Source organism: Arachis hypogaea, chromosome 11 (assembly GCF_003086295.3).
Source record: "Arachis hypogaea cultivar Tifrunner chromosome 11, arahy.Tifrunner.gnm2.J5K5, whole genome shotgun sequence".
Lineage (NCBI taxonomy): Eukaryota > Viridiplantae > Streptophyta > Magnoliopsida > Fabales > Fabaceae > Arachis > Arachis hypogaea.
This window is the reverse complement of record NC_092046.1, coordinates 22,523,191-22,533,609: the sequence shown is the minus strand read 5'-3', so window position 1 is coordinate 22,533,609 and position 10,419 is coordinate 22,523,191. Positions and strand designations below refer to the sequence as shown.

Below are 10,419 nucleotides of genomic sequence, written 5' to 3'. Positions count from 1 at the left end.
CAATTCTTATAGCCTTTATTTTTGGACAGAATTTGTCTCCTCATAGTTCCCAAGATCTCACATGTATGTCTCCATATTTTTGCCAACACTTTTCTTCACCTGTTGAAGGAATCTTCCATAAGCACCATAACACTTCCCCTAAACTAAAAGAACCTAAACCAAAAGCAACTTTTTCCCTTTTGCCACAACTTCATTCCAAATAGTGTAATCATCTGGCATATTTAAACCTTTCTTAGATGCCTCAACATCTCCCTCGTTATCTAAGATAAAGCTACTTGAGAAAGTTCTGTCTTTCGCTTTTTGAATTCACCTTACAGAACCAATCAATTTTAATCGCAACTAAATATGTCATGTGTAAGACCCTGGATTTACGAAAATTAAATAGTAAGTTATTTTACGATTTATCCTATTTAATCAAGATTATAATTTCGAAGATTTTTACATAAAAATCGAGTAATGTCTTAATTATAATTTGAAGTTCTAGTAATCGAGAAATAATGAAAATTTTATATACCGTATTTAAATATTTAGTTTCGAACTTATTTTATAAACAAAGAAAATTTTATTTATTTATCTATAATTTTAAAATGAATTATTTAATTAAAAATAATTTATAATTTAAAAAAAAAAGAAAAAAGTAGTATTCTTAAAATTAATTTTATTGATTAAGTTTGATTTTCAATTCATATTCTATTCTAATCCCTAAATTCCCAATTCCTAATTTCACCAGCCCTAATCTTATTACCCAATTCGCCAAAACTTATACCTTTTCCCACCATGTGTTTATTCCTCAACAAGCCACGTTCACCCACTCTCACCGTCACTTACTACCGCCATTCCCCTTTCTCTTTATCCCATGCCCACACACATAATCCACACATATACAGAGATGGATCAAGAGAAAGAAAGGAAGAAAGGGAAAATGAAAAACACAGAAGCAAAGAGAGATTCGAGAGTGAGAGCTGGCGACTGAAGGAAGAGGAGAGGCGAGGGGCTGTCCCGCGCCGGTGTCGCGCCTCACCGTTCGTGAAGCCACACGTCTTCATCTCGCCGACAGGATGAGTGCCGTTGTCGCCGCCACAATCGCGAACAAGAGGAGGAGACTGAGAAGGAGATGCATGCAAGGGAGTTCAGCTGAGGAGAGAGGAGATGCCGTGTACGTTCTGCTCCATCGTCGTCTTCGCGGAGAACCATCATCGCCACCGCTGCCGTTGATAGAACCATTGTCGTCGGAGAAGCCACTGCTGGGAGAATCCCTAGCCATCACCGTCGCTATTGAACCGGGGAGAAAGAGAATGAGTGACATGACGGGAAAGGAGAAGGGGGATCTCCGCCTCTGCAATAGCCGCCGGCGAGTTGCACGCCACCGTGGAGTCACCATTCTGCCACCGATCAGCTGCTGCCACTATTTCCCGATTTGGCGAACATCCTCCTTATTCTAATTCCAGTTTTTCCAATTTCTGAAACCTGTAACTTTCTTCCTTGCTCTGTTATCAATTTATCCTTCTGCTATATCCCTGCCCTAATTACAGCAGCATGTGTTTTGCTCTAGTCATTGCTAATTCATCTCCGGGACAAGCATAATTGGCGCGATTGTCGTTGTTGTTGTTGTTGTTGTTGCCCTGAAGGAGTTGAGGCTACTGCCGCTACTTTGGCTATTTTGAGGGTTGCTGCCGCTGCTGAAAATTAAGGACAAAAAAGGGATTATCGCGGTTAGTTCCTACGGGTTCGACAAATCAAGGTAGGGGATTTGTTTTAAAAATAAATGTTTTAAGTTATGAATGCCAATAAAATTAAATGAGTAACTACAAATAGTTTATGGTTGCTTGGTGTGAATAATTGTTGGTATTGAGTTGAATCATAGTTGTAATTGGTGATTGGTTTAATGACTTAATCTAGTTATTATTGACGATGTTGTGTATTTTGAAGTTATACTTGTTGCTAGTACTTGTTGATGATGATTTTGTGTATGAAATGTTGCTATGGTTGCTGGAAATTCATTTGATGAATCAGAACTTGATGTTGTTATAGATGAGATGCTGAAGAATGGATGCTGTGATAATATGGTTACGTTGCACCTATGATATGAAATTGTAATATATTGAATTAAGAGTTCTTGGGCAACTTTGGTTAGTCAAAAGAAAGTTAGAAATGTGGTTTTAGATGAATCCTAGGCTTGAATATAAGATTTGGCATGAGAGGTTGCTGGAAGTGCATTATGCAGAATTTCTGCAATTTCTGCATAATTGGCAGCAGAATGAGCGAATTTCTGGGAGCATTCCAGATCATAATTTTAGATGAAATTATTTTTCTATGAAACTTTAATGTGTTTTTAATATCTCGTAAAAATTTCAGAATTAATTGATAAGTGGATTGGGAGAAATGAATTTTTGAAGATTGATGGTTTCAGCAGAAAATTCTGTTTCTTTACTGCAGAAGCACCAACTTCCAATTCACTTAATTTATAATTCTGATGAGTATTTGGGCTGAAACCAACGGAAGTTTCAAGCTTTATGTGTCTAAAATATTCAGTTTAAATTTCGTGTCAAAACTCTTTTTAACCAATTAGATATGTTGCAAAAAGTGTGAGTTGCTTGTTGGATTTTGAAAACAGATTTGTATAAGGCAGGGCTGTGTTCGTAACCTCATAACTTTTACATGTGACATGGTAATAGTCTAAAATTTAGTTTTCTAGAAAGCTGGAAGAGTTGTTTTTAAGTACATGAATTTCGAAAGGCAATGGGTGAGAATTGGATTTTTAGTGAATTTAACAAATTTACTACTCGCTGCTGTTTTTTCTGCAATGATAGTAGAATTTTTGAAAGATTTGTACAAATTTCAATTATGGTAGGAATGCCCCAGAACCAAGTTTTATTTTCTAAACCCGTGTTTTTACAATAACTAAAGGGATTAAAGAGAGTATAATGACCAATTAAGAATGTTTACCTAGTAAATTGTTGAGGAAAGTTTGAACGTTGTTAAAGCTGAGGGAACCCGTAAGGGTGGTTTTAGTGCTATTTTTGAGGAGATTATGTCCGAATTCCTATAAAAGTTCAGGAACTTAGTTAAATGTAAATGTGTAAGTTGTCTCCAAGAATGTTTAAGGTTAATGGGTGATGCGGAGGTATGTATAATTAGACGGTGGTGCGGAGGTATGTATAGTTAGGCGGTGATGCGGAGGTATGTTTTACAGTGTTGGTGATGCGGAGGCATGATAAAGAGAAAGTAAATGAGAAACCATGTTTGAAAGAGATAATTGAAATGAATAAGTAAATTATGAAAAGTGTATGTTGAATGGGCCTTGTGCCAAACTGCTAATGCGAAAGTGCCCGCCTAATGGATAGCCTGAGATTGCTAATGCGGGAATGTTCGCCTAATTGATAGCACTGTTCCTTACTGTGATACACATTGAACTATTATTATAATGAGGCCTAATTGACACGGGTAACCGTGATGCCAAGGTGTCTAATTGGCACAGTAAAGGGACCATATTCGGGGTTCACTCCGAGTAACGTCGGGTTGTGGGTAGACAACCGACGCATGAGCTCATGGCCTGCGCTAGGAACAGGCATGCATCATCTTGTTTGCGCATTTACATTTGATTGCGTTTGCTTTATTTTGTTTATTTGTGACTGTGCTGTTGTTTTGGTGATTTTCTTGTGTGTTTGATGGATATTTTACTTGAGTTGCGGTCTTAATAATGTATTTAGGAATTGTTAATGTGACTGGGATTTTATTTAAGTAACGAGATTTAAAGAAAGGAATTTAAAACTGTTTTAAGTGAAATTGTTTTTATGATATGAATTAGCTATTTGTATTTACTCTATATATTGCGGCGTTCACGTTCCCTACTGAGAACGTGTGGCTTTGTTCTCACCCCAAAGTTTTTAGAAAACCTTTTCAGAGGTACAGACAGGATGGCTAGTTCAAGAGCTACGGACATAGAAGGCTTGTTTGGCTAGTTGCTTTTGTGTTTATTTCCCTCGCCCTTGATGTTGTAAAGTGTTGTATTTTTACAGAGGGATAGGTTTGTATTTAAGTCTTGTATGAATAATTATTATGTGTTAATCTTAATTATGTGAGTATATGTTTATCTGACATAGTTGAGTGTGAAGTATATACCAAACTAAAAGGAATTTCGTTTTTCTTAAAAACTATCGACCAGTTAACGTGTAGAGGCTCAATATTAAATAGCTAATAAAAGGAAAATAGAGTCGTAACACCTTACTCTTAGTACGATCATGACGTGCTAGAAGTTAAGGTGTTACATCATGAACAAATACTAACATATAGTAAAAATTATATTTTTGAAAGACAAAAGAACAAACTAGCATCACATACAATGACTTTCTCAGATCTTTCGTCAATCCAATTTTTAACTTTTTGGTATGACATTTGGTATAAATTTCCTCTAGAAAAGGTTTTACTTCTATAAGATTTTTTTCTATAATATTGTAGTTTTAATCCACAGAAAAAAAAATAAGAAAGCTCTGCTCATAATAAGAACAAATACTAAAATTAACTATTTTTATTTTATCATTTTGCGTGCATGTTCACCCATAGATATAGAACTACCAGTGTGCATGGAACTTCTAGTTCTTAAAATACGAATTTATAGCCCAATAATGCAACAATTGACGCTAAACTGGTGCATGAATATATTTTGATACCATAGTCAAAGTTTTTTGAGTATATTGAGTATATTGAGTATATTCCCTTATAAAAATACTCCGACAACTTAATTTACAGGCTATAACAAAACACTCATTTACTCCTTTCCAAAGTAGCACAATCAGCATAGATATATTTTTTTGAACAAAGTATTAATAAACCAGCAAGAAAGTCTAAACGATAATGCAGCAACATTCATTATAACAAAATATTAATAAACTAGCAACATTCATTATTATAACAAAGTATTAATAAACCAGCAACATTCATTATAATATTTTTTAAGTTTAGCTCATAATGCATATATTCTTAATACCAAGTCATAAAGTACATTTTTACTCTTTTCTTTAAAGGAATTTATGATTATGTCATAATCTTTATTAAAGTATGTGTGGGTATTATCTCGAGAGAAATTCTTGTCCTTTTGATAATAGCAAACTATCCTAAGTCTCTAAGAACCACCTGAATAGCTCTGAAAGAAACCATATAAAGGATACATTCAAAAGGGCAACAAAAAAGAAAAACGAGAATCACTGTAATGCAATTGTAACAAATACATTTTTGGTTAACAATGCAAAAAGTAACTAATGCATAAAAAAATTTTCAAATTCACCAACCATTCACAATATTTCCTATCACAGACCAAAAAATAAAACATATTAGACAGATGAAAAATAGAAGAGAGTGGCATTCATATCCAAAGAGTTAAGAACAAACCCTAACTTTTTAATAAACCTCTAATCTTATCCTTAGAAAGACCAAAGGACCATTAATAAACCTCCAAGCCATAGTCTGACGAAGAGAACCATCATTAACAAGCAAATTGACAAAGAAACAAAAAAGAGTGACATCACTACTCACAAAAAAATTGAGACTTGGCAGAGGAAGCACAAAGACGCAGAGTGGCAAGGGTCGGAGGCTGGCGGGAGTGCGAGGTCTAAGACCAAAGGAAGCAGCCACATGCAGGAGGTAGAGTAGTGTGAGTGAGTGAGGGCTCTATAACCTGTGAGCGCGAAGCACCAGAGAGGGTGGAGGTCGCCTGAGTTACGAGGTCAGATGTTGGCTGGTGTGCGACCCGAAAGATCGGTGGCGCCACGACCACCACAAGCATAGGCAGAGCAGTGTGAGTGAGTGAGGATTCTATAAACTGTGAGCGCAAAGCACGAGAGAGGATGGAGGTCCCTGGTTTAACCCTACAGGTGGTGGGACAGTCTCAGATATTATGGTAAGTTTAACCTGTTAAAACATTTCTTAAAGGTAGCTGTGTTGATTGATGTTTGTAACTCGTTATTTTGATACAGGCAAGAAAAGCTAAGAAAAATCTTTCTAAGTTGTCTACAAGACCTGAAATAGCAACCCAAGCTCAGAGTGAAGAAATTTCATTGTCACAATCTGCATCCCAGGTTGAGGAGGTAGTATATTCATTATTATGGTTATTGAAGAATTTATATTCTATACAGATCAATTAGGTTGACACATTATTGTTAATTTGTGTTGATTATTCAGGTTGTTTAGTGAAATTTTTATTATATATTTTTTGTTGTTGTTGATTTAATTTGATCTTAATCTTTAACTTAGAAATAGTTTTTTAGTGCTTTAATTTTCTTTTCAAGTTGCTTGCTGCTTCAATTAGATAATAATTTAGAATCAGTTAGAGAATTTATAAAAATTAGTTCAACATGTTGTTATGTTTCTTGAATTTAAATTTGTTTGGACTGGATTAAGGTCTGAGCTTACTTATTATTATAAAATAGGATTTGTGTTTATTATTGTTGATTATTATTGATTATTCAGGTTTTTGCTTAGTGAAATTTCTATTATATATTATTTTTTCTATTGTTGATTTAATTTGTTCTTATTCTTTAACTTGAAAATTTTTTTTAGTGCTTTAATTTCCTTTTCAAGTTGCTTATTGCTTCAATTAGGTGATAATTTAGAACCAATTAGAGAATTTATAAAAATTAGTTCAACATGATGTATTTTTTTATTTTTTCTTTATCAAAGATAAGAGACTCAAACCCGCAACCTTTTAATTGAGTATTTTTTGAATTTGTTTGGACTGCTTTGTATTTTAATTGAGTATTGACTGCTGTTGTGGATTGAGGTTAGCTGGAGGCAGCGGCACTGCTGGTGGGACACCGACATCAGCACCTAGTCAACCACCTCAGTAGGGAAAAGACAATGACGACGATTACCGGAATCCGTAGGATTTAGGGATTTAATTTATTTTACGTCTATTTAATTGTATTTTACTTTTTTGACTTTTATTATATTCAAACTCTTGATATTTAATAAAATCATTAGTTGATTTCTGGTATTTAGAATTTGAATACTAAAAAATAAAAAAAATTAATTTGACTACTAATTGTGCGCTAATTATGCAAAAAAAAATTGCATATCAGGCGAAACAATCCGACAGTAAATGAGCGCCACAAAACATAACATAGCGCCAAAATTACTGTCAAAATTAACCAACCGCTTATTTTCATCGTATTAATTACACAATCTGACACAAAATTTGCTCGTAAACATTTTTTGTCGTCGTTTATACCGTCAAATGCATTCTGATGGTAAATTAATTATCGATGGTACTGAATGTCTTTTTTATAGTGTAATACAATTATCACCAAATTAATTATTTATAAAAAAATATATGTTAAAATATAAAATATATATTAAAAATAAACTTAACAAATACCTGTATTTAAATATAAAATATAGTGGTTGATTTTTTTGTATGTATATAATATTTTTGTTAAGTAAAATAAAATAAAAAACAAGTTAGAAAATTAATTTCGTATTAAGAGGCTCTGATTGTGGTACAATTGACCGGTGTGTGCGTCAATAGATAAATGGAGATCAGAAAGATGGAAGGTGTATATGTGTTTGTACCCTTATTTTTATTCCTTGTTCACTTTTTATTTTTCACAATTGATGGACGACAGAATGGTGCATCAAAAATCAAGATAACTAGAATCCTCAATTGGTGGTTTCCACTATTTTTATGAAAAAAAATGAAAGGGCCGTAGCTCAAAGAATCTATCGGTTTCTTTAATTAAAAGGAAATGAAACGAAAGGAATATGTATTTCTTTCTCCAATCAATAGTCTTCCTCTTGTAAAAACAGTGGTCAGAAAAGGTTTTTATAATTTTCTTTTTAAGTCTCGTCAAATAATTCACACATAAAAAAGAAATGAAAAACCTTTTTTTTTTTGTCGTGTCTCAGTCTTGCTTTGATTTTATTTTATTATTGTTAGTAATACAAATAAAATACATTGGTCGAGTGGAAGGAAGGCTACAAATTAAATAGCATTATGATTCTCTTATCTCTATAATAAGTCGGAAAGATCAAAGGTGGTTGTCTTTTAACTAATGGTTTGAAATAGTTCTATAAAATATTAAAATATAATATATAGGGACCAACTAGTGGTGCAGCTAAATGTAATTAATTAGTAAAAGATGTTCTATTAAAAAATAAAAAATTCAAAGAATTAACCTAATTTCACTCAAAATTTCATTAGCTAACTAATAAGAGGTGTAATCAATTATAGTTAACTAGCAAATTTTTTTTTGAATTTTTTTAGACGAAATATAAATTTAAATTATCTTAAAAAGCATTCAAAACTTAATAAAAAGAATTTAGAATATAAAAAAAATTAAAACCAAATAATAACAAACATGCAAAATTATTGTAAAATCATTTTAAAGATTTATTTTAAAAATTTCAAAAATTCATTTTAACCATTCCAAAATTATTTAAAAAATTTTTAATAAAAAAATCCAAAACGTAACAAAAAAACATCCAAAACTTTCGGAAAAAGCATGAATTCAAATTATCATAAGAAACATTTAAAACTTAATAATAAAAAAATTCAAAATCTAATAAAAAAATATTTAAAATCAAACAATAACTGACATCCAAAATCATTGTAAAATCATTTTAAAATTCATAATAAAAAAAATTTCTCTGAAACATAACAAAAAGAAATATCTAAAATTTTGAAGAGAATGTAAATTCAAATTATCAAGAAAGCAAAACATCCAAAACCTAATGAGGAAACAAAAACATTCAAAATTTAAAAAAAAATAAAACCAAATAATAACAAACATCCAGCATCATTGTAAAATTATTTTAAAAATGTTAAAAATTATTTTAAAAATTTTAAAATAATTTTAAAAATTTCTAATAAAAAAATATTTAAAATATAACAAAAAATTCAAAACCTAACAAAAATAAGATATTCACAATCTTTTTAAAATTCTAAAACCTAACAAAATAAGACATTCAACAAAATATTGAAAAAAAATCCAAAAACTAAGAAAAAAATCAAAAAATAAAAAAAAAGAAGAAACATCTAAAGCATAAGAAAAAGAAACATATGAAACATAAAAGAAGGAAACATCCAAAACTAGTAAAAAGAATTATCTAAAACTAAGAAGAAAAAGACGCTTCGCTCTCGAGAGGGGGCGCAGCGTGGCGGAAGGAAGTTGTGGGGTGGCATCGCTTCATTCACGAGAGGATGGCACGATGTGAGGTCAGGGACGGATCCACTCATGTGGGTGTGGGGATAAGTGCCCCTTTACAATTTGGAATTTTATTTAGTAGTATATAATAATAATAATAATATTTATTTGCCCCACTAAATTATTAAATTTGACCCCACAATAATTTTTTATTCAACTTTCGACACTTGATAGCCAATTTGAAAATTTCATATTAGATGTCCATTATAATAATCAATTTTCAAATTTAAATAAGATTGGTGTTCTTTCTTAGAGATCGACTCGAAAGAATATTATCTATCCATTTGTGTTTCTTCTTTTAAAATTAGCTTTAGTTTTTTCATAATAACTACACTAATTGAATGAACTTTTTCAACTATGAATATCATCAAGTGCTAATTTGTATGAAAGTTGAGTTTTAAATGATTGTTTAACGACATATACAAAAAAAAAGACATTTTAATTATATTGTCAAGGTTTCAAAATATGAAATATAAAAAATTAAATTTTAAATTATATGTTATTATTTAAATTACTATTTTAGTATTTTAATTTGTAATTAGATATTTTAAAACCTAATCATATTTTACAATAACAAAATATAATTATAATAACAATTATGCTACGTATATATAAAATAATCACTTGTACAGAATAAATCTTAAAATATAAATTTTGAAATATAAAATACATATTAAAAATAAGTTAAATGATATATGTATTTATACACAAATTTATAATAGATAATTTGATAACTAATTTTTTATGTAAATGTAATATTTTTATTATAAAAATTATTATAATATTATATATATTTTATCCCTACTATTAAAATTTTCTGGATCCGTTGCTGCGTGAGGCGGTTCTAGTGGGAAAGGGTAAGGTGTGCAGCGAGAGGGATAAGGATTTTTGTGGGTTTTTTTTTAACTGTGAATGGAGTGAGAGTGAAAGAAAAATGATAGGGGACCATTTAGGGTGTGTTTGGCAAACACGTTGGGGAGGAGAGAAGTACGTTTGAGCTTCTTGAAAGCTTCACTTTTATGTTTGGCCATTTTTATTTTGCTGAACGCAGAATTGATTCTGCTTCTGAACGCACGTTCAGGAGAAGCTAAAATTTGTAGCTTCTGCGTTTCACGTTCATGGTTGCTTATTGTCTTTGGAAAATTAGGTAAAAATTTTATTTCTTTTTTACCAATCCTACCCTTCATTTTCTTCTATAAAAAGGATACCACTAACTATTACCTTC

General features: G+C 31.4%; 2 long non-coding RNA genes across 4 annotated transcripts; both read left to right on the top strand.

Annotated features, from left to right (window-relative positions):
• The first annotated feature begins 752 nt into the window (after nt 1–752).
• Nucleotides 753–4,098, top strand: LOC140176326 (uncharacterized). Of its 3 annotated transcripts, none has more exons than XR_011867387.1 (3): nt 753–1,469; nt 1,553–1,741; nt 3,892–4,098. It is a non-coding gene; the product is annotated as an uncharacterized lncRNA (long non-coding RNA). The 3 variants fall into 3 exon arrangements; XR_011867388.1 differs by having other exon boundaries at nt 755–1,469; nt 3,905–4,098; XR_011867386.1 differs by lacking the exon at nt 3,892–4,098 and having other exon boundaries at nt 767–1,469; nt 1,553–3,748.
• A 917-nt stretch (nt 4,099–5,015) lies between these two features.
• Nucleotides 5,016–6,988, top strand: LOC140176325 (uncharacterized). Its single transcript, XR_011867385.1, has 2 exons — nt 5,016–5,896; nt 5,973–6,988. It is a non-coding gene; the product is annotated as an uncharacterized lncRNA (long non-coding RNA).
• Nucleotides 6,989–10,419: the final 3,431 nt, after the last annotated feature.